Source organism: Lontra canadensis, unplaced genomic scaffold (genome assembly GCF_010015895.1).
Source record: "Lontra canadensis isolate GAN:19392208 unplaced genomic scaffold, GSC_riverotter_1.0 scaffold69, whole genome shotgun sequence".
Lineage (NCBI taxonomy): Eukaryota > Metazoa > Chordata > Mammalia > Carnivora > Mustelidae > Lontra > Lontra canadensis.
In genome coordinates, this window is record NW_022631063.1 from 4831623 (window position 1) to 4856884 (window position 25262).

The window sequence follows — 25262 nt, forward strand, 5'->3', positions numbered from 1 at the left end:
AAAAAAAAAAAAAAAAAAAAAAAAAAAAGAATTAAAAAAAGAAAACCAATAAGGAAAAAATATAAAAAGAAAAAATATGTATATATATTAGATAAACTAGTTAAAAAATGTTAAAAAAAAAGGGTAAAAGTTAAAAAAATTTAGCCGAAGAAGAGAAAAAAATATTGAAAAAGAAAAAACAATTAAATTAACTACAAGGCTAAAGAATCATGGGGAGAAAGCCATGAGTTCCGTGCTTTGCTTTCTCCTCCTCTGGAATTCCACTGCTCTCCTTGGTGTTGAAACTGCACTCCTTGGTAGGTGAACTTGGTCCTGGCTGGGTTTCTTGTTGATCTTCTGGGGAAGGGGCCTGTTGTAGTGATTCTCAAGTGTCTTTGCCCCAGGTGGAGTTGCACCGCCCTTACCAGGGGCAGGGATGTGTAATCCGCTGGGGTTTGCTTTCGGGAGCTTTTGTTCCCTGAGCGCTTTCCGTAGAGTTCCGGAGGACGGGAATGAAGATGGCAGCCTCCCAGTCTCCGGCCCGGAGGAGCCGAGAGCCCAGGGCCCCACTCATCAGTGCACCCTCAGAGAACAGCGCTCAATTACTCCCGTCACCCTGGCCTCCGGCCGCGCTCCGAGCTGACCGAGCCTGTGACCGGTTCAAGGTAACCCTGAGCTTAGAGCTCACTCCTCGGCTCTGTCTCTGTAGCCGGCTTCCTCGTTCTAATACCTGTTAGCTCTTTGACCCTCAGACACCCCTGATCCTTCTGTGACCCTGTTGGATCTGAGGTCACGCTGACCCTGCGTGGGCTTCACCCCAGTTTAGCCTCTGGAGCGATGTCCCTCAGTGGAACTGACTTTTAAAAGTCCTGATTTTGTGCTCCGTTGCTCCGCCGCTTGCAGGGAGCCGGCCCCTCCCCCCACGGTCTATCTTCCCATAGCTTTGGATTCACTTCTCCGCCAGTCCTACGTTTCAGAAAGTGGTTGATTTTCTGTTTCTAGAATTGTTGTTCTTCTTCTCTTCGATCTCCCATTGGATTTGTGGGTGTTTGCAATCTTTAGATAAGCTATCTAGCTGATCTCCTGCTACCTGAAGTAGTCTCAGCCTGCTACTTCTCCGCCATCTTGACTCCTCTCTCCCCATACCATTAAAATCTTCATGCTTTATGCATTTGGGGCCCCTAAAATGCTGTACTATATAATTTACAGAAAAATGTAAATGGTTGAGAGTATAGAAGGAATGGTGTTGTGCTATGATAATTTTATCCATAGAATATTTTCTTACAGTGAATCTTCACAAAGAATCTCTAAGACCCTGCCAAAAAGTAAAATAAAATGAAACAGAACACAAATAGTCTTTTGAGATTCTCACAGCACTTCCCTAAAAGAGGTGAAAAGAGGTGATGGTTTTCTCCAGAAAGATTCATATGTGTATTTATTTTCTTTAAAAATTGTATACTATGACAGGTACTTTTATACTTTAGCTAAAATAAGACATCACTCAATATTGCTGTATGAGTTATTTGAGTACTAATAATATAAATAAACACTTCTTTTACCAATGAAAACCTTAGTTTCTATTGGTTTTTCTCAATATAGTTGACCCTTGAACAACACTGGTATGAACTGTGTAGGTAGGCCCATTTATATGCTGATTTTTTATAGTATTGTACTTAATGTATTTTTTCTTCCCTATAATTTTCTGAACATTTTCTTTTCTCCTACTTACTTTAATAATACAGTGTATAATACATGTAACATCCAAAATATGTGTTAAGTGACTGTTTATGTTAACGGTAAGGCTTTTGGTCAACAATAGGCTATTAGTAGTTGAGTGGTAACTCAAAAGTCATATAGATTTTCATCTGTATGGTGGTCAGTACCCATAACCTCTGTGTTGTTAAGGGTCAATGGTATTTATTTCATTTGATGCCAAATCTTCAGTCCCGTCAGCTAAAAAATGAGTATGTTATCTTGTCAAAGTTATATAGGTTGAAAATGAAATACTCAAACCCTAATCTATGTTTATTTACAAAAACCTTAGCTATAGTTATCCTACTGAACAGAATAGGCAATTGCTTCTTATAAACCAATGGAAAGCCAGTGTATCAAGTAGTGAAGCATTGTATACCTTCTGTAATTATTTCCATAATATTTTTTATTAAACAAATCACCTAATATAATATTACTGACAGAACATAAAAATGGCATAATAGGGGGCGTCTTGGTGCCTCAGTCAGTTAAGTGTCTGCCTTTGGCTCAGGTCATGATCGCAGGGTCCTGGGATTGAGTCCCACATCAGGCTCCCTGCTTATCATGGAGCCTGCTTCTCCCTCTCCCCCTGCCTATGCTCCCTCTCTTGGTATTTCTCTCTCTCTTTCAAATGAATTAATTTTTTTTTGAAGATTTTATTTATTTGACACAGAGAGAGATCACAAGTAGGCAAAGAGGCAGGCAGAGAGAGAAGGGGAAGCAGGCTCCCTGCTGAGCAGAGAGGCCTGATGTGGGGCTCAATCCCAGGCCCCCGAGATCATGACCCGAGCTGAAGGCAGAGGTCCAACCTACTGAGCCAGTCAGGCGCCTCTCTCTTTCAAATAAATAAATAAAATCTTTGAAAAAAAAAGAAAAAAGATAAAAATGGCATAATGGGAATAGTAAAGTTTAAGGGTCAGAAAGTGGATTTGAAATTAGATTTTCCTTTTCATCAACTGTGTAAACACTTGCTAAATGCCTTCAATGGGCAAGGGCTGTGCCAGGCACTCAGATAATAAAGATGAAGAATGGGAACATGTCCTCTGCCCTCAGGCAGTTCATGGTTTGCTAAGGGAAGCAGATATATAATCAGATCATTTTAATACAACCAGGTAATTGCTATGAGAGTTGCATGACCTGAGAGCTAGGCGAGCCCAGCAGGAAAGATATTTGCCCCATGTAGGGACTTGAAGAAAGTTTCTGGGAAGAAATGATGTGGGAATTAAGCTCAAGTCTGAATAAACATAGGCCAGGGTGAAGAAAGATAGGAAGAGTGTTTCTGCATTAATCAATTTATGTAAGCATAAAACTGACAATGCATTTAGGGAAAAAATGTATACTGCCAGAATATAAAGGATAAAGCAGTGGGCATGGGCGGATGGGACTAGAAAAGTAGGCAGGGCTAAGCAATTAAAGATCTTTTGTGCCAAACTTTTATATCCAGTTGTGACAATGATGTCTTAGTGGGGAAAGGATGAGAGCTATGGAATAATAACAGCAGAAGAATATCAAAGTTACACCTTTGGCTTGTAGTAATCACTCTAGCCACAGTGCAAAGAGCGTATTTAAAGATTTCAAGTCTAGAAGAAAGGAGAACAGCTGGTGGTCTTAGCAGTAGTGAGGGGGGCATTATTGATCAGTAGTACATAGTGAGATGAATGAATGAATGAATGAATGAATACGTAAGTATAAATGGGGAGGAGATACAGAGATAGAGAGGAATTTCAAAAAATACAATTAGATGCTCCTTCAAAGAAAAGGAAATGAATTTTCTTCTCTTTGACTGTGAGCTAGACTTGGTGACTAACTTCCAAAGAAGGAAGCATGGCAAGAGAAAAATGAGAAGTGTGTAGGGGGTAAACCTGGCAGATATCACCTTTGCCAAGTTCTCAAGGTAACATCACCACAGAAAAGTCACCTTAGCATCAGATACTCTCTGATATGTTGAGAAAGGCCCTTCACGTCTGTGGTATTCTTCTCCCAAACCAATTACTCTATTCTAATCATGAGAATATAAAAGATACAGTCAAACAAAAGACCCTTTACAAAATATCTAACCAGTTCTCTTTAGAACTGTCAAGGTTCTAAAAACCAGGAAAGACTGAGAAACCATAAAAGCCTGGAGGATTCTATAATAAGATAATGACAAAATTTGTATCTTGGGCTCCTGGAAGAGAGAAGGGATATCAGTGTAAAAGTAAAATCCAAATAAGTCTCTGCTTTAGAGAATAGTATTGTAATAATTCTGGTTTCTTAGTTTTATATATTATAGGCTGCTTGATAAAGATTTTTTTTTTTAACTTCGTTGCTTTGTAACTGAATCAGATTCTCTTTTGAAATGTTCTTTCTGTAGTCGGCAGGCTATGTCATCCATGGATGCCTTGGTAAAAGCACAGTTCTAATCATGACCTCCTCTAACATACATTATTTCTATGACTTTGTTTATAGAATACAGAAGGAAAATTTTAGAGGAAGTTTTAAGTTTCAGAGAAAATTAGTAATAGTTTATTTCACTATGGCAGTGGCTTTATAATTAATGTGTATGACTACATAGCACATTGCCTTGCGGAAGTTCAAAGCATTTTGCCAATGTGGTTGGCAAAAACCTACTTCCAAACAAAATAGTAATCATAGAAATGAAGCTTTGGGTTTCATATAGATACTAATATGTCTTACATCTATCAAGAGTGGTAACATTACAAAGCAATTTCTAACCAAGGAGGATGAAGTGATTCAATTATTTATTTATTTTGTGTGTATCTATTCCCTCAACAAAAATATTTTGAGTGTTGGCTATGTTTCAAGCACCATGTTAAATTTTCATGATCACAATCAGAATATACTCAATGGTCTGTTCTACCTTGATCAAACACAAAATTCTCCTTGGATTGTAGATGAACCTACAAACAAGAGAGGCTAGTGTGGTCATACTCTTGTGTCTCAGTTTCAAAAATCTGCTTAGAAAGTTCACTCCAAAGAAGCACTTGGTTTTGTTTGCTGCTCAGTGGTTCTTCGGAGTAAATCCAAAGCCTATGCAAGACATACATGAATAATAATTTAGAATTAATTTATTTTACATGACCATCATTTTCCAAAACACAGCTTCTCCTATATCCCGAACGGTACATAATAAATAATTTAGAGTTAAAGAGAGCACTGACTCTGCATAAAATGAAGATAAAGTTGGTTCTCTTGAGTAGAGTTGCTAAGCAGTATCATCTGCTATTGATTGCTTCTAAAATATTAAGGAATGCTATTCCCAGAATACATGAATGGAATAAAGTTAGGTAAAAGATATAATCATTTTTCCTTACAAAAATAACTGTTTCCTAAGTTGTTGCATGCACTGAGGGAAAAACCTAAACCTTTCAATTTAAAGGCTTGATTTTTCAGTTTCTTATTCTGGTCATGCCTATTTATACCCATTTGTGAAGAAAATTATTATTGAAACATTGCATGGATAGGAAAGGACATGAAATAATTATTTGTTAAAGGACCATTTTTCCTGTTCATTGATTCTGCTCATGGAGAGAACAGAATCAAAGAACCAAACCTGATCATAGAATGCTAAAGGACTCTAAAGGACTCAAACATCACCTATACCAGTTCTCTGGTATCAGATTGAGGATACTAAGGTAAAATTATAGTTAGTTACTGGCTAAGGACAACTGAGTAAATATTGATGAAGTTGGAAGTGGACTACGTTATATCTCAGAATTCATTTTAGTAAAAAAAAAAATCTGAAAGATTTGTTTATCCTGTTTAGAAACAGTAGCCTGTGACACCATCAGGAGTACTAAAAACTTAAAACATCCTAATTAATTATATTTTAGGGGATAGTTAAAAAATGAATTAAATTTGGAATACATGTGGATATATATTTTTCCAATAACATATGTAGTAATTAATTGATGATAAATGAATAAGTAGGTTAATAGACATACACATATATATATATGCATAGAATTAGGTAAATTCTTATACTTATGGCTATTATCTTTTTTTAGGAATTAAATTCCTTCAAAATGAAATGAGTATTCTGCTATATTTAAAATACCTATAGCATTTAAGTTGGCACTTAGAAAATCCATCTAAAAATATCAATTGTGAAGCAAATTAAATTAAAAATAAAATTTCACTTTAGTGTTTTTCCTATAAGCCTTTAGCTTAAAAGAATAAAGCTGACATACGTCTGTCAGAACCCTTGTTTTTGTAGTTATCTTCTCTTGTGACTTAAGTTCATCAAATAGGTTTAACATGTGAAAGAGGGATGAAAGTCCAGAATAATACACTGAATAGATTACAAACATGAATAATTTCATATAAACATAGAGGGAGAACAAATATTTTTTGACCTTTTTTTTTTTTAAAAGTAATCTCTATGTCCAACTTGGGGCTTCAGTTCACAACCCTGAGATCAAGAGTGGCATGCTCTACCGATTGAGCCAGCCAGGTGCCCCAAGAACAAATATTTTAACATTGAATACTATTCACATTTTTACAGTAAAGAGGAAAATATTTGTATCTCCAGTATTATGAAAGTCAATAGTAAGCCCTCTTTAGAGATTTTATTTTCATTTTTCAAGTAGGAAATCTCCAGAGAAAATCAATAATCTAGCACTTAATTTAATTTTTTAAAGGTTTATCTAAATTCCAGTTAGTTAACATACAGTGTAATATTAGTTTCAGGTGTACAATATAGTGATTCATTACTTTATCCATATAACACCCAGTGGTCCTCACTACAAGTGCACTCATCTCACCCATCCTCTCCACCCACCTCCCCTTTAGTAACCATCAGTCTGTTTTCTATAGGTAAGAGTCTGTTTCTTTGTCTATCTCTCTCTCTTTTCCCCTTTGTTCATTTGTTTTGTTTCTTAAATTCCACATGAGTGCAATACTACAGTATTTGTCTTTCTCTGACTTACTTAGCATAATACACTGTTGCTCCATCCACATCACTACAAATGGCAATATTCCATTTTAATGGCTGAGTAATATTCCATTGTATGTATTCTACATCTTTTCTATCCATTCATCAGTTGATAGACACTAGGGCTGTTTCCGTAATTTGGTTATTCATTTCTGGTTGTTTCTATAATGTTGCAATAAACAACAGAGTGCAGGTATCCCTTTGAATTAGTATTTTAATCTTTGGGTAAATACCTAGTAGTGCAATTGCTGGGTTATAGTGTAGTTTTATTCTTAACTGTTTGAGGAAATGCCATACTGTTTTCCAGAGTGGCTGCACCTAGTTTGCATTCCTACCAACAGTGCAATAGGATTCCCCTTTCTCCACATCCTCACCAGCACCTGTTGTCTCTTGTGTTTTTGACTTTGGCCATTCTGACAGGTGTGAGGTTATTATTTTGATTTGTATTTCCCTGATGATCAGTGATGTCCAGCATTGTTTTATGTGTATATTGGCCATATGAATGTCTTTCTTGGAAAAAATGTCTAGGTCTTTTGCCCATTTTTTAACTGGATTATTTGTTTCTTGGGTGTTGAGTTGTATAAGTTCTTTGTAGATTTTGGATACTAACCCTTTATCAGATATGTTATTTGCAAATATCTTCTCCCATTCCATAGGTTGTCTTTTAGCTTTATTGATTGTTTCCTTCACTGTACAGAAGATTCTTATTTTGATGAAGTCCCAATAGTTTGATTTTGCTTTTGTTTTCCTTGCCTCAGGAGATCTATCTAGGAAGAAGTTGCTATGGCTGATGTCAAAGAGGTTACTGCCTGTGCTCTCTTCTAGGATTTTTACATGTCTCACATTTAGGTCTTGAATCCATATTAAATTTATTTTTATATGGTTTAAAAGAGTGGCCCAGTTTCATTTTTTTGAATGTTGCTCTCCAGTTTTCCCAACACTATATGTTGAGGAGACTTTTTCCCATTGGATAGTCTTTCCTGCTTTGTTAAAGATTAATTGGCTTTTTAGTTTCGAGTTCATTTCTGGGTTTTCTATTATGTGCCATTGATTTATGTGTCTCTCAAACATTTAAAGAAGTGTTAATACCTATTCTTCTCAAACTATTCCAAAAAAACAGAAAAGGAAGAAAACTTCCAAGTTCATTTTGTAAGGCCAACATTACCCTGATACCAAAACTAGATAAATACTCTACTAAAAAAAGAAAACTACAATCCCATATCTTCAATGAACATGGGTGCAAAAATTCTCAGTAAAATACTAGCAAACCAAATCCAACAATACATTAAAAAAAATCACTCTCCACAATCAGGTGGGATTTATTCCTGTATTTCAAGAGTGGTTTAATATCTGTAAATCAATCAATGTGATAACACCACATAAAAGAAAGGATAAGAGCATTATGATCCTTTCAATAGACATAGAAAAAGCATTTGACATCACAATGCCCATTCATGATAAAAACCTTAACAAGGTAGGTTTAGTGGGAACATACCTCAACATCACAAAGGCCACCTATGAAAAACCCACAGCTATAACATCATCCTCTTTGGGGAAAAACTGAGAGCTTTTCCTCTATGGTCAAGAACAAGACAAAGATACCCACTCTCGCCACTGTTATTTGACATGGTACTGAAGTCCTAGCCACAGCAATCAGACAACATAAAGAAATAAAAGGAATCCAAATCAGCAAGGAAGAAGTAAAACTTTCACTATTTGCAGGTGACATGATACACTGTATAGAAAACCTGAAAGAGTCCATCAAAAAAGTGCTAGAACTAATAAAGGAATTCAGTGAAGTCTCGGGATGCAAAATCAACATACAGGAATCTGTTGTATTTCCTATACAACAAGAATGAAGGAGCAGAAAGAGAAGTCAAAAACCAATCCCATTGGTAATTGTACTGAAAATAGTAATTCACCTATGAATCAACCAAACCCAAGAGGTGAAAGACCTGTACTCTGCAAACTGTAAAGCCTGCTGGAAGAAAGTGAAGATAACATAAACAAATGGAGAAACATTCAATGTGCATAGATTGGAAGAACTAATATTGTTAAAATGTTGATATTACCCAAAACAATCTATACATTCAAAGCATCCCTATCAAAATACCAACAGCATTTTTCACAGAGCCAGAACAAGCAATCCTACAATTTGTATGGAAACACAAAAGACCCTGAATAGCCAAAGCAACCTTGAAAAATAAATGCAAAGCTGATGACATTACAGTTTCAGATTTCAAGTTATACTACAAAGCTGTAGTGTTCAAAACAATATGGCACTGGCACAAACATAGACACATAATCTAGTACCTTAAAATTTCTGTAGCTCACATCTTGGAGCAGTAATTTCTACTGTTCTTCTTTTGGCATATATAATAGTCGGAATTCCCTTAGACTCAGGGTATAGTGTACCATCTTCCCGCCTCTCTACTTCTGCCAGAAAACTCATTTGCTTTTTCTTAAAATCTTTCTGATGAAGGTCAATTTTACAAGATAAGAAAATTCATTTTTTCTGATGAAAATATTCTAGAATATGTAGAAGAAGCTATAAAAGCTAAAACATTGGTGATTCCACTTCAACTGAGTACAGTGCCCAGGGGCTTGAACTCAGGTTTAGAGGCCATTGACCCTTTGTTGTATTCTGTTTATCAACTCTCTGGGGCCTGGAAGTGAAGGGAGCATTTGAAAAACTCAAGTAAGCAAAGAGTTATTCACAAAAAAAAAAAAAAAAAAAAGGGGGGGGGGGGGGGGGGGAAGGAAATCACAGGGGAATCAAAGCATTGCTTTTAATACATAGCTTTCATATAAAATATCATTGTATCATCTTTCTACTCAGGAAATATAAGAGAAAATCTTTAAGTTAGAGCAACATATCAAAAAACCACTACTAATTATCTTTCATAATATATTTGCACTCCTTCACAAATATCTTGTGGTGGGACAAAATGCACCAAACCCCTGATTTCACAGAGACCTCTGGGCTTAATGGGCACCCAGATATTGGTTTCCTATACCGTTCTCCAAAAAATAAATAAATAAATAAATAAATAAATAAATAAATAAATAAAATACCAGAACTCCTAGAGAACTGGTTGACTCTAGGACTAGGGCAGGGAATTTGGAAATGAGCCTGGAGCATTTTGTGTTAAAGAAAAACAAAACCAAACAAAACCCACACTGATGGGGATACTCAGAGGGGCAGAAGAGACAACAACAAAAAAATAGTAATGGCTAGATCTAGAACAAATTGAGCAACTAAATAATGTTAATTATAACCCAGCATACAGAATGAATGAGTACATACTTAATAGGGAGAAGGGAGGAATTTCTTATGCAGAAGTACAAAAAATTTATGCGGATACTTTGACCTAAAGGAGGGGGAGCATAACTCTCTAGTTCTTAAATATAATTGTGCAGATCCTTTCCAAAGAGAATAGTATAGAAAGGGGGAAAAAGAACAAATTTCCAAGGGGAGAATTCTGATAGTCACTACCTCAGCCAAGTGATCAAGGTCAACATCAATAGTCATAAATCATATTGATCACTTGTATTCTTGATAAGATGTAATGAAAATGTCATTTTGCCTTTCTGATCTTTCCCCTCAAAACCCATAACTCCAACCTAATCATGAGAAAAATATCCTACGGTAGTTGACCAGTACACCTCAAAATTGTTAAGGTCATCAAAAATAAGGAAAATCTGAGAAATTGTCACAGCCAAGAGAAGCCAAAGGAGACATGATATGTAAATGTGGTATCCTGGGTGGAATCCTGGAATAGAAAAAGGACATTGGTAAAAATTAAGGAAATTTGCATAAAACATGTACTTTAGTTGATAATAATGTATCAACCTTGGTTCATTAACTATAAGAAGTGCACCGTACTAATATTAAGATGTTCGTAATGGCAAAAACTAGGTGCAGAGGTATATGGATGCTGTTTGTACTATTTTTTCTCTCTCTTTTTGTCTGGAAATCTAGACGTGTTTTAAGAAACTGTGAGTAGCGCCTGGGTAGCTCAGTTGATTAAGCCTCTGACTCTTGGTTTTGACTCGGGTCTGATCTCATCGGTTATAGGATGAAGACCCAGGTGGGGCTCCATGCTCACCAAGGAGTCTCCCTTGAAGATTCTCTCCCTCTGCCCTTCCTCCCACTCACACAGGCATGTGGGTGCTCACGTTATCTCTCTCTCTCTCTCTCTCTCAAATAAGTCTTTAAAAAATAAATAAAAATTAAAAACTGTCTTTGATTAAGAAAAAAAAAAAAGCCTTCCTAAGGTAGTCTGCAATAAAAAGATGTATATATGTGAGCCTAGAGATAAGTAAAAGCTCAGAAAAAGTCACTTAGAAATTGCAAAAGTTGCTTAGAAGAAAAATGTTTATATCCTGAATTATATGTTTTGACAGGATTTTATGTATTTGTTTTATATTTACTCCTCATTTCCAGTATGTTTAGATGCAAATTTTGAGTGGAAACCTGGTACTGGATTAAATCAGAATTTCAGGCCTTGGAACAGCACAAGCTTTTATAGATTATTTAATTCATCTGGTCCTCAGTTTTCTGAGTGAATAAAATAGTTCATTTATGAAATCGTCCCCAACTCTATTAATTTTATATTCTAAATTACTTGATAGATATTATTCATAGTTTGAAAAAATTACCTTTTGATATGAATCTGGTAACATAATTTGGACACATCATATATAAACATGCCCTTTAAGTCCTTTCCAAGCTCCCTTATTGTTATATTTCTTTATAGGTTACAATATTCCAACATTAAAATAAACATTAGTATAAAATATGGTTCACAAACAAAGTAGTGAATCTTAATGTGATGCTGTAGTAGAAAATAAGGTTTTGCTTAATGAAGAAATAAAAAAACCAAAATACACTTCATGGGGATGTCAGTGAAAATTAGAAGTAGCAGAATACAGAATCAGTTTGCATATATTCCCCTCAAGCTGTGGGTGCAAAAAGTAATGTTTGGCTAAAAATTTTTACTGCAATGAGACTCAGGGGCAAAGTGTAAGAGACCACTCATTATACTCACATGGGATACATACCAAGATGTTTGTGAATTCCCAAATCAATAATGCAATTTTAACATAATTTCCCCTTAACATTCAATAAAATATAATTGACCATCTTAAATATTCTTTTGCCTTTGATAATTTCTATTGCATACTAACAAATGCATTTATAAAACTATTAATATTTTACAAAAATTCCATACCATGTGACAATAATTTTTTCCTTATTAACATTAACTTAGAGCTTAACTGAATCTGTCAAATTAAAATAATGATAACAAATGAAGCTGTATTGTTTGGGCAATAAGATACACTAGATGTATGACAATGATGAGGACATGTTTTGTTTAGTAGTATGAAGTCAGTTTACAAAAATTGAGAAATTTCCTCTAGACATTTTTGTGGCTCTCAGCAAAAACCTCACCAAAATTCAAGCATTGAAAAATAAAAGTGAGGGATATAGTGATATTTGTAAATGATAGGCTCTTACTTATGGAGCATCATAAATTCAGTTCTTAGAGGATCATGTGTAGTTTTGAATCTTTCTGCCTACCCATCTTTTCCCAATCTTCTGGACACTGATTCTACATTTGGACTTGCCCCTCCTCCCCACGGTGCTTGTACCAGTACCACACTCAATGGACTTCCTGAAGACCTTGTTCATAATCATGTTGAATCTCATTATGTATACACTACATACTACTACAGCTCAAATATTGCTTCTGATCAAGAACAAATTTTCTGAATTAACTATATTAAGTTTTAGTTTGCATGCCATAAAACACCTACATTTTAAATGTACACTTTAATGAGATTAGACAAATGCATATGCTTCTTTAACCACTACCATACTTAATGTCTGGACTACTTCCATCATTCCCCAAAGTCCCCACTTGTCTTTCTCACAACCCCATCCTCTACCTTGGCCCTAAGCAAACACTGTTCTGCTTTCTATGACTATATATTGCATTTGCATTTTCTAGAGTTGCATATAAATGGAATCATACAGCATATAGTGTTTTGCTTCTTGCTCTTTACATTTAGCATAATGGGTTTTTTGAGATCCACCCACATTGTGAAATGTGTCTGTAACTTATTAGTTTATGTTGCTGAGTGGTGTTCCATTGTGTAGATAACCTGCAATTTCTTTACCCATTCTCCAACTGGCAAATAATTAGGTTGTTTCCAGTGGTTTTGGCTCTTATGAACAAAATTGCAATGGACATTTTTGTGCATTTTGTAGATTTTTTTTCTTGTGTGCCTAACATAGATGTGGCATGGCTAGGATAGAGATTAAGTCATGTTTAATTTACAAGAAACTGCCAAAACTTTTCCACAAAGTGGTAGTAACCATTTTTACCTTTCCACATATAAGGCAAGGAAAGGTCTGGTTGTTAACAAATTTTCATCAATAATTGATGAAATTATATTTTTATTATTAGCCAGTATAGAAGATGCAAGATAATATTTCATCGTGTTGTTTTTTGAATAATTCTCTAATGACTGATGACACTGAGCATCTTTTCATGTGCTTATTGGAATATGCCTTCATTTGCCCATTTTAAAAATTGGGTTGTTAGCCTGCAATTCTAAGAGTTCTTCATGTTTTGGATGGAGTTCCATTGACAGACATGTTTTGCAAATATTTTCTCCCAGCCTATTTCTTGTATTCTCATTTTAGTTAATGATGTCTTTTAGAGAACAAAGTTTTAATTTTAATGATAATTTTATCTTTTTATGGCTTTTGCTCTGTATCTAAGAAATTTTTACCTACTCTACAGTTGCAAAGATCTCATGTTTCTTCTATAAAATATATTTTATAATTATAGTTTTCATGTTAGATGTATTTACTTTAAGTTATTGTTTCCAGTGAGAAATAGGAGTAGAGTTTTACTTCTGTTTCACATAAATATCCAGTTGCTCTAGCGCCTTTTGTTGAAAATAGTTTCTTTTCCTTATTGAATTATCCTGGTATCTTTGTCAAAAATTAACTTATTATATAGACGTGGGGTATTTCTGAATTTTCTTTTCCTTTTCATTTATCCATATGTCTTTTTGTCAAAGCCACCCTATCTTGATTGCTATAGTTCTATAGTAAGTTTTGAAATACAAATTCTTTTAAAAAATGGTTTGGCTTTTTCTAGATGTTTTGCATGTCCATAGATATTTTAGAATCAGTTTATCCATTTCTACAGAATAATCTGGTATGATTTGGATTGAGACTTTGTTATAATTAATTTGAAAGCAGAATAAGTGGGATAAGGTGCTCACAGCCATGGGATTTATTGACCTCACCATATTCTCATCACATCACTCTCATAAAATAAGACTGACAGTGAAATGGCTACTGCATATTCAATTATGGCAAAGCTGGGTAATGACAAATCTTAATGCTTGTGTGGTGCTATATGAATTTTAACATATGACCTGTAAAAACATACGAAGATGTTTGTCCCATGGCCAGAAGAAAGCATATCCCTAGAAACTGTGAGAAAGTTGTGAATCCTAGTTTCCAAGGGAGCTATGCTTTTGCAGGAGACACAGCTATCACCAAATTGAATTGCAAGTTGAGGCTTAAATATGAACACATTAAGTACTTTCTGGTCTGAACCAGTAATAAGGAAGGGCTACTTTACTGCCTGGAATGATGAATCCTAACCATCAAGGGGAATTACGGTTTCTGCTCTAACCAGGGACAAGGAAGAGTATGTCTGGAATCTAGGGGTTCTTTCAAGCAGGTAGTATTGCTTCCATTACCAGTGTAATTGTTAGTGGAGAACTATAACAGTCTCATACATACAGGGTCACAGTCATCCCAGACACGATGAATGAAGATTTTGTTCACCCAATAACTGAGAACCATTATTGGTTTTATTCTTACTGAGAGGGAAAGGAGCATAACAAGGGTAGTGGCAGAAGAAAGGCATTGTAAGGTGTTTATGGTAGCATTGGTTATTTACAAAAACAAGAACAGTAGTATTTGAACATATCTATCACCGATCATCCATCATCTCTCCCTCTCTCTTTCCTTCCTTCAGTAGTTTATGCAAGGTGTTATATTGATATTTAAGTTACATAAAATCATTGGATAATTATGACTGATCAAGAAGTAAGTACCAGCTAAAAATGGATGGAATTATTTATGAAACTTCTTTTCCCCAATTTTTTATCCCCATTTGTATGATGAATGATAGCATCCTGTTATGATATGGTAATTTAGATATACACAGAAGTGTGTGTACAGATGCTCAGAAGCTAAATTGGTAGAAAAAACTAGATATTTTCAGTTGATGCTCAGTACCATCTTTACCTTTCTAAGTTTTTCTGTCAGCCATAGAGATTGCTAACAGTATGACATTTCTAAAATTCTCATGAAGAAATGTTGAACCAGTGAAAGTCAGTGGCAAAATATTTGGAAGGCAAAAAAGAAACTATTATTTTCTGGTGGCAACTGTGGACAGATTTTTGGGCAAAGACAAGTGGCAAGACAGATTTCTTTCCAAGGCACCAACTTAGTGCTGCAAAAACCTGAGATCATTTATGGTGACATCCCTCTGTTCTCTATATTTACAGATTTCCTGAAGCTAGAAGCGGCCTCAGTGACCTTTGTTTCTCACCCTCCCAATTACTCTATAAATCTTACATAAATGTCCTTAGGTAAAGAAGTGACAGAAAGAGCATGATTGGACTTTTGAGGTGATGATAATGTGCTATTTTTAAATCTGGGTCATGTGACATGGGTATGTTCCTTCTAAGAAAATTCATAGAGCTATAAAATTATGTATATTTTACGGATGCACATTATACTTCAACTAAATATTTTTAGTGACAATTTTTGTTCAGAAGATGAAGAATAGCTTCTATTGTTCTGGCTAATCCCTGACTGATACACAAATATAAATCAATAAATGGGAGCTATATTATTGTCGCAAATCTCATTAGTCAGCCTTTCCATATAAACATGACAAGCTTCACTTTGTTTTCTCCAGAGATAAGTCTTCTGGAGGGGACTTGTGATTTCCTCCTTCTTTAGTGCCCTTAATGGAATTGTTCACTGCTTCTGACTTGTTTTTTCTTATTTTATTATTAGTCGTCATTACATAGTTATCAAATTATTACTCTCTCCAGCATGGGTTCATATTAATGTTGAGATCTTTATCCTGATTTTTCTGGTATAATTAAAAATATAACATCTCATATACCATGAAATAATTTATAATACCCTCATTGGAAAGACAAGGGCTAAATAATATCAAAGAACGATATATAAAATGAATAGTCAGATACAAAAACAGCAGACTTTATGGTCCAGGATGAGTCAGGTTTCTGGGAGAGAAGACATTTCTTTTTTCTCTTCTTTTTTTTTTTTTTAATCTTTTTTTTTTTTTTTTAAGATTTTATTTATTTATTTGTCAGAGACAGAGAGAGAGAGAGAGAGCACAAGCAGACAGAGTGGCAGGCAGAGGCAGAGGGAGAAGCAGGCTCCCTGCCAGCAAGGAGCCCGATGTAGGACTCAATCCCAGGACACTGGTATCATGACCTGAGCCGAAGGCAGCTGCTTAACCAACTGAGCCACTCAGGTGTCCCGACATTTCTTTCTTCAAAGACTTTTTGCAACTCTTTATAGAGTTGCACCATGACCCCAATTTTTTGTTAAATAGCTAGCTTTAATGTCAGAGGTTCTTATTTTTCTTCATTTGTAGGGTTTATAAAAACAGTAGAGGCAGCCTGTCTCAATAATTGATTGGGGAGCACTGCCTATCCTATGATGTAATATAGTCAACCAGCTCCAGCTCACCAGTGTTTCATGTTTTCTCCTCCTTGGAAGTGCATGTTTACAATGTCCTTTTCTTCCATCATGATCCTATACTGCCTGTACTATATACATTCTTTTTTTTTTTTTTAAGGTTTTATTTATTTATTTGACAGAGAGAGATCACAAGTACCAGAGAGGCAGGCAGAGAGAGAGAGAGGGAAGCAGGCTCCCTGCCGAGCAGAGAGCCCGATGCGGGACTCGATCCCAGGATCCTGGGATCATGACCTGAGCCGAAGGCAGTGGCTTAACCCACTGAGCCACCCAGGCGCCCCTACTATATACATTCTTTAGCTTGTAAATGTCCTCTTCCATATTCTTGTTCAGCTTGAGAGGAACATTTCTGCAATAACATGGTCAGCAGAAGTTATCCAATCTGTAACTTTAACTTATAAAAGAAAACTTGTTCTTAACATTTTCAGAGAAAACTTCATTTATCATAAAGTCAATCAGGGGCGCCTGGGTGGCTCAGTGGATTAAAGCCTCTGCCTTCGGCTCAGGTCATGATCCCAGTGTCCTGGGATCGAGCCCCACATCGGGCTCTTTGCTCAGCAGGGAACCTGCTTCCTCTTCTCTCTCTGTCTGCCTCTCTGCCTACTTGTGATCTCTGTCTGTCAAATTAAAAAAAAAAAAAAATATATATATATATATATAAATAAATAAAATAAAGTCAATCAGTTATAAAACTACTGCGTTTTCCTCTAACCCCACAATTTTATGTGAATCAGTATTCAGTTGAATCACATTTTTTTTCATATGTTTAGGAAAAAAGTTGATTATATTTTCCATTTTGTCTAAACCTTTGCCCTCCCTGTCTGGAGCCATGGTTTTAACTGTTTCCATCTCTCACCTTTTTTCTTTTTTATTAGAGGGAAAAGGAAATAATTAAAACCAGACCACTGAGATTCATATCCTGACTCCACCACTTATTATTTGTGTGATCATTATTAGGTTGCTCAACCACATTGCTCGTTTTCTTTATCTGGAAAATGAATATGAAGATAGAACCTACCTTGCAGGTTGAAGAAGGATAAAATGAGGTAGATTTATCAAGTGTTAAAAAGTATATGGCATAGGGCGCCTGGGTGGCTCAGTGGGTTAAAGCCTCTGCTTTTGGCCCAGGTCATGGTCTCAGGGTCCTGGGATCGAGCCCCACACCGGGCTCTCTGCTCAGTGGGGAGCCTGCTTCCTCCTCTCTCTCTGCCTGCCTCTCTGCCTACTTGTGATCTCTGTCTATCAAATAAACAAATAAAATCTTTTAAAAAAAGTATATGATAGACAGTAAAAGTTATATAAATGTTGCCTTGTTGAAATAAGCAAAGAAATACCTGTATATGTAAACACACAGACATATGTATACATAACAGTTTAAAGTGTACAGTTCATTGCTAGACTCTAGGCTCCATGTGGTCAGCCTACATGTCCATTTTGGTCATCATTATATCTCTTTTATCTTGAGCAGTACTTGGCATGGAATTGATGTTCAAGGAAAATTACACAGAATTAATTATATTTAAGTCATAAATTAATAATATATTCTGAGCCTTCTTCCAAATTCCCATTTTCTTTCTTTCTTTTTTTTTTTATTATTTGTTTGACAGACAGATCACAAGTAGGCAGAGAGGCAAGCAGAGAGAGAGGAGGAAGCAGGCTCCCCGCTGAGCAGAGAGCCTGACGTGGGGCTCGATCCCAAGACCCTGAGATCATGACCTGAGCCGAAGGCAGAGGATTTAACCCACTGAGCTATCCAGGTTACCCCAAATTCCCATTTTCTAGTAAGATCATACTTTAGGCCTGTTTGCCCTCTCATTTCCACATGTAGCACTGCTAACCAATTTTTCTTAGGGACTAAGAATTTTTTTAGGGACTATTTCTCACCAAGAGACAAAGACTTATTACTAGATATGCAACATGAAATAGAGAGCAACAAAGTCCTACTGAAATGGATATGCTATGAAGTCTTCCCATCTCTGGTACCAGCTGAGAGACCTTTTCCTGCTCCAGAGTGTATACAATTCAAATGTATGTTTCAAGAGAATGATCTGTTTTGTATATCACCTTCAAAACCAGGAGTTAATTGTCATAAACACAGATGTTAAATTTATTTTCTTTCTTAAAAAATATTTTATGTATTTATTTGACAAAAAGAAACACAGTGAGAGAGGTAACACAAGCACACAAGTGGGGGAGTGGAAGAGGGAGAAGCAGGCTTCCCACAGAGCAGAGATCCTGATGTGGGGCTTGATCCCAGGACCCTGGGTTCATGACCTGAGCTGAAGGCAGACTCTTAATGACTGAGCCACCCAGACATCCCAAGATTTATTAACTTTAAGAGTCTACTGTAATGTTAGATTTTTAAGCTCTTCTGATTTTTAATTTTTTAAAAAGGGATACATGTTTGGGGTGCCTCAGTGGCTCAGTGGGTTAAGCCTCTGCCTTCAGCTCAGGTCATGATCTCAGGGTTCTGGGATCGAGCCCTGCATCGGGCTCTCCACTCAGCAGGGAACCTGCTTCCCCCTCTCTCTGCCTGCTTCTCTGCCTACTTGTGATCTCTCCCTCTCTCTATCAAATAAATAAAAAATCTTTAAAAAAAAAAAGGGATACATGTTCATAAATATACGAATGTAGTTTTTCAAACTTAACAGAAGGATAACAAAGGAAGTGCTAAAAGAGTGTAAATCCTTCTGAAATTTTTTCTGCATATTCTAATACTATGTGTATATATAACATATATGTGTATATATGTATATTAATATACACATAATGACCATATCAGCTGATGAGTATGTTAGCAAACAGGAAGAATGAACTTTGTATGAGGTAATAGCTTCCTGAGAAAATACACAGACATCAAAGAAAGTTTTTAATGCTCATCTGGGTAAACCTCTAAAGAAAAATAATTATTAAAATGTATTTAGAATATGGCATCATATATCGTTCAGGAAATCCTTAATGCAGGTGGGATTATTGTCATTGACTCTACTGTCTTACTTTTTTCTGATGTGCCGAGTTTCTGGACAAGTGTCACCTTGATCTTCTATAGCAGATAGTTCTCAGTATTCATTTAAATTAAAATGTAACATTTTCATCCTAGAAGTTGATTGAAAAGGAAGAAAGGACTCAGTGATTTTTAAGCAAGATAAATGTTTTCGTCTGGCTTTGTGGCTCACTCACTCAAATCTGGAGTATTGGCCTATCCTAGGCATCATCTAGATCATCAGTTTCAAAGATAAAAGCCCAGTAGGAGGGATAAATCAAGTCAAATCATGTCAGGAATGCACAGCTTACCTCCCAAACCCTATTTCCTAAATGTAATTATTACTAATTCTTTTTATGAAGATCAGGAAAAATGTAGTGTTTTACACTTTGTTCCTCTTATTATTGTCTTCTGTGTAGAGGTCCCAGTATGTCCTTAGCATGTTCTGACTGAGTCACTGAAAGAGAATATTTTATATATGAAGGGATAATCATATCTCCAGAATGGCATAGCTGCCATAATTTTTAGAGGTGGAAAGACTGGGTTAAAATACTTAATTAACTTTAAAAAGCCCATGCTATCACACAATGTGAGGATTTTTAAAATGCTTTAAATTCTATAAATAGTAAGGCATATACAAAACAGTGTGAAGAATTTTTGAGGAAAGAAAGACCTAGATCATTTATATGATAATATGTACTCACAATTTATGGTGGTAACAGAAGTCATTGTTGAGTATGGATGTCTAGATCTGGATCTTGGTTGAAACGAGGTAAAGGCAGATGTGAGAAATTCAATAGGCCATGAACTTAAAAGGCTGGTGGATGTATGACACCTTGTCTCAAATACAGTTGAGAGTCCGAAGTAGTAACCTAAGAATGGATTTTCCTTAGGACTGGTTTTGAAACAAAGAGCAGGGTAGGGAGTCATGATGGCACAGACTTTTCTGGATGCTGACCAGAGTTGTCAAATACAGATCATCAGCAAATCTTTTAGTGCTAGTGGAACACATTATTTCATCTATTAATTTACTCATTACTCACTAATTTTGATAATACCTATTGAATACCATATCTTTCTGTATATAGTTCCTGAAAATACAGAGAGAGAGAAAAACACATAGGATTTTATAGAAGGGAATTATTAGAAATACGCAATTGTTACATGTAATAGGGAAAGGAAAATAATTGTGTGCTCTGAGATACTATAATAGGTGATAGGACTTTAGCCTAAGGAATGAGGGAAAGTTTCCTTAAGAGAGTGTCATTGAAACTGAGACCTGGAGATGGAATTATTCAGTTAGTCAGGAGAAGGGCCTCCCACGTGAAGAGAATAACAAGTTGAACAGCTCCAGAGTAAAAAAAAAAAAAAAAAAAAAAAAAAAAGCTGGCAAGGTTGTCAGAAACAAGGGAAGTGCAGACAGCCTTCAGAGTTGTGAATAAGAGTTTTATGTCATGAGGATAGTGAGGTAGGTCAGTCCTGGTGGACCTTGTAGATCATGGTAAAATGTGATGTTTTATCCTCTATGCAAGTAAAAACCATTTGAAGTTTTGAAAGAGAAAGTAATATGATCTGATGATGTATATTTTATTGATATCCTTCGGGTTGCTTTAAGGAACTGGATAGAAGGGAAATGAAAAGGTCAAGAGTGGAAATACAATAGCATTTGTCTAAGTTAGAGTTGACAGTGGCAAGGATGAGGGCAGTGTTGATGAGAAGTGTTGGCAGATGGACAGATTCTGTGGTAGGTCAGTATGCTGAAAGCATTAGGGAAGATCTTAGACCCATGGGGCCAGAAATGACATAGGCCTGCTTGGCAGACCGGACAGCTATAGCTTTGGTGACTGCTTAGAAGACAGGCATTATTAATTTAAAATCCTGCTGAGATCTAAGAAATGTTGGAAATATATTGACCTTCCATATTGCTAACATTCACATGTGCCAAAAGAACAGCTGGGATCTGTCTAGAGCTTAAATTGATGAGTTCTAACTACAGTAAAGAGCTGAAATCATACTATTAGTAATCAAGTTACATCTTTGAATCACTGGCAAAGTAGAATTCTGGCAGCCAGTCTGGGGAACTATCCACCTACATGAAGTTGTTTCTTCAGGGAATGGAACCAGTGTACATTGGAAGAAACAGAGCTCATGAAAAATAGAAAGGTGTTGAGGAGAATCCGCTCTAAGGTTGGATAATTAGAAGATCCAAATAGAGCTGTTCTATCAAAGATGAACGTGTACTGCAATTAAATGACTTAAAAATTCTCCAAAAACAATTTCAATTAAAAAAAAAATTAGGGGGTGCCTGGGTGGCTCAGTGGGTTAAGCCTCTGCCTTCAGCTCAGGTCATGGTGTCAGGGTCCTGGGATCCAGCCCTGCATAGGGCTCTCTGCTCAGCAGGGAGCCTGCTTCCCTCCTCTCTCTCTCTGCCTGCCTCTCTGCCTACTTGTGATCTCTCTCTGTCAAATAAATAAATAAAATCTTAAAAAAAATTAGGATGATACATAAGGTATACTTCTGATAAACTCCTGCAAAACCAGAACTAGATAGAAAAATTCTCAACATAATTAAGGTTTAAGCTTATCAGGGTTAGGGTAAGATTTAGGATTAGGGTAGGAAATTTCCTGAAACTAGTATCAGTACATTAATAGTAAAAAATATAAATTATTCTTATTAAAATGAGGACTAAACAAATATTACTCATGAAAATTAATTTCACCTTGCTCTATAAATATTAGGCAATGTAATAAATGTGAGAAAAAATAGTATCAGTATTATAAAGTTAGGAAAGTTATCATTTTCATATATTGTATATTTGTATATCTAAAATGCTAAAAGAAACATCTAAATTATTATGAAAATAATAAGAGAAACCAGTAAAATGGTTAAAAATGAATATGGCTTTTTAAAAGTATGGTGAACTTTAAAATAATATTGTTTGCTTGTATGAGCCATACATCCAAAATGTCAATGTGTCTTTAAAAAGATTTATTTATATATACACACATATAAAATGTCTTTTTATATATTGTTACTTAAAAATGCAAGTGCAGGGGCACCTCGGTGGCTCAGTGGGTTAAAGCCTCTGCCTTCGGCTCAGGTCATGATCCCAGGGTCTGTGATCGAGCCCCGCATCCGGCTCTCTGCTCAGCAGGGAGCCCGCATCCTCTGCCTCTCTGCCTACTTGTGATCTCTATCAAATAAATAAATAAAAATCCTTTAAAAAAATGCAAGTACATTTAATATGATTTTGCTTTTGAAAAAAATTACAGCATCATACAAAAAAAAATAATTACATATGTCCTAAAAATGTCTGGCAGAACTTATATTAATTTTTTTTTTTTTTTTGGAAAGAGAGTTTTGTTTTGTTTAAAAGAGCACATGTGCACACGTGCAGGAGGAGGGGACAGAGGGAGAGGGAGAGAGAGAATCTTAAGCAGGCTCTGCACCCAGCATGGAACTTGATCTTGTGACCCTGAGATCATGACCAGCACTGAAATCTAGAGTTACATGCTTAATTGACTGAGCCACCCATATTAAATGACTTAATCCTTGCTTTCTATGAATAATGTAATGAAGAGTGGTGTGAAGAGTTGATATAACTTAGAGGTCATAAAAACAGTTTCTAAGGAAGCATACACGGAAGATGGTTTAAAAATCAAAGCACTACCAAAAAACAAAACAAAACAAAAGAATAACCTACTACTTGTTTTACTTTCCATAGGACATTATATTTTGATAAAAGAATATCATAAATGTTATATTTTTAATCAAGTTAATATTTTGTAATTCAATGCAAATTAATACCACTTGCCTGTATTAAAAATGTTCCTTCTTAAATTGTTACATCTATTTTAAAAATTCATATTTTCCAATACACTTTTTCCCAAACTAGAGAAAAGTTAATATTTTTGCTGAAATTATTGGCGTCATCTTTATAGTCTTTTCCAAATCAGTGTTTTAGTCATTTAAAATACATGTGTGGGAAATGGTCAGCCCTTTCAGGAAAAAATACAAAATGATGTAAAAACAATAGAATAGTTGTCTGTCTCTCTAGGTCTTTCCATTCCCATAGCAGACTTAAAATGATATCAATTGCTTAAGAAAAAGTTAAGTGAAAAATTCTTTAATTTGCTTTGGATAAATGACTGGAATTACTTGAAATAAGTGGGTCTATGTTACAATGATCTATATTGGAATATCTGCAAATTTTAGAATGTTAAAATGCTCAAGGTCATGGTCTCAAAGTGTTATGATTAATAGAAATATACACGTTCAACTAAATTTTCTTGCTTAATTGAACGTAATATAATGATGGCAATCTCTACTTTTTTCTCACTTTTATTTCAATGCTAAATTTCACTGCACTCTTAAATTCAACTGTTCTGGCTTCATAAACAGCTAAAGAATAAAAGCCATGTGTTTCTATGATGTGGAAATATGAATTTCAATTCAGAATTCAATAGTACTTTAATAAAAAAATTAAAAATACCCTAGACTTTCAATTTAACCATTGTAAATAGCATTTTTCGATTTTTTTTAAGTATAGTTGACATGCACTGCTACATTAGTTTCAGGTGTACAACTTAGTGACTTGACAAGTTTATGCATTATGCTATGCTCACCACAGTGTAGCTACCATCTGCCCTGTTACATCACTACTACAGTATCATTGTCTGTATTCCTTATGTTGTGCCTTTTATTCCTATGATTTATTCATTCCATAACTGGAAGCCTGTCTCCCTCTCCCTTCACCCATTTTCCCCAACCCCCTATTTGCTTCCCCTCTTGCAACCACCAGTTTGTTCTCTGTATTTATATGTCTGATTCTGCTTTTTGTTCATTCGTTTGTTTTACATTCCACTTATGTGTGGAATCATATGGTGTTTGTCTTTCTCAGTCTGACTTATTTTACTTAGCATAATACCCTTGAAGTTCATACATGTTCTTTCAAATGACACAATCTCATTCTTTTTTATGACTGTGTCATATTCCACTGTGTGTTTGTGTGTGTGCGCACGTACGTGTGCGTGCTATTTTTTCTCTGTTTTTCTATTGATGGTTTCTGTGTCCTGGCCATTGTAAATAATGTTGCAATAAACATAGGGCTGCTTATATCTTTCAAATTAGTGTTTTCATTTTCTTTGGGTAAATATCCAGTAATGGAATTATGGCATCATATCTGTATCATATGGTATTGCCATTTTAAAATTTTTCTGGAAGCTCCATACTGAGTTCTACAGTAACTATACCAATTTACATCTCCACCAATAGTGCCTAAAGTTTCCTCTTTATCCACATTCCTGTCAACACTTGTTATTCCTTGTCATTTTTATTTTAGCCATTCTGAGAGGTGTTATGTGATACCTCTTCGTGGCTTTGATTTCCATTTCCCTAATGATCAGTGATATTGAGCATCTTTTCATGAGCCTATTGGCCATTTGGATATCTCCAGGCCTCTTGCACATTTTTAAATTGGATTTTTTTTTTTTTTTGGTGTTGAGTTGCATAAGTTATTTATATATTTGTATATTAACCCCTTATTGGGTAGATCATCTGCAAATGCCTTCTCCATTCAGTAGGTTGTGTTTTTTTGTTTTGTTTTCTCTTGTTTACAGTTTCTTTTGCTGTGCAGAAGCTTTTAATTTTAATATAGTCCCAACAATTTATGTTTGCTTTTGTTTCCTTTGCCTCAAGAGATGTATCTAGAAATATGTTGCTACCGCCAATATCAGAGAAATTATTACCTGTGCTCTTTTCTAGGATTTTTATGGTTT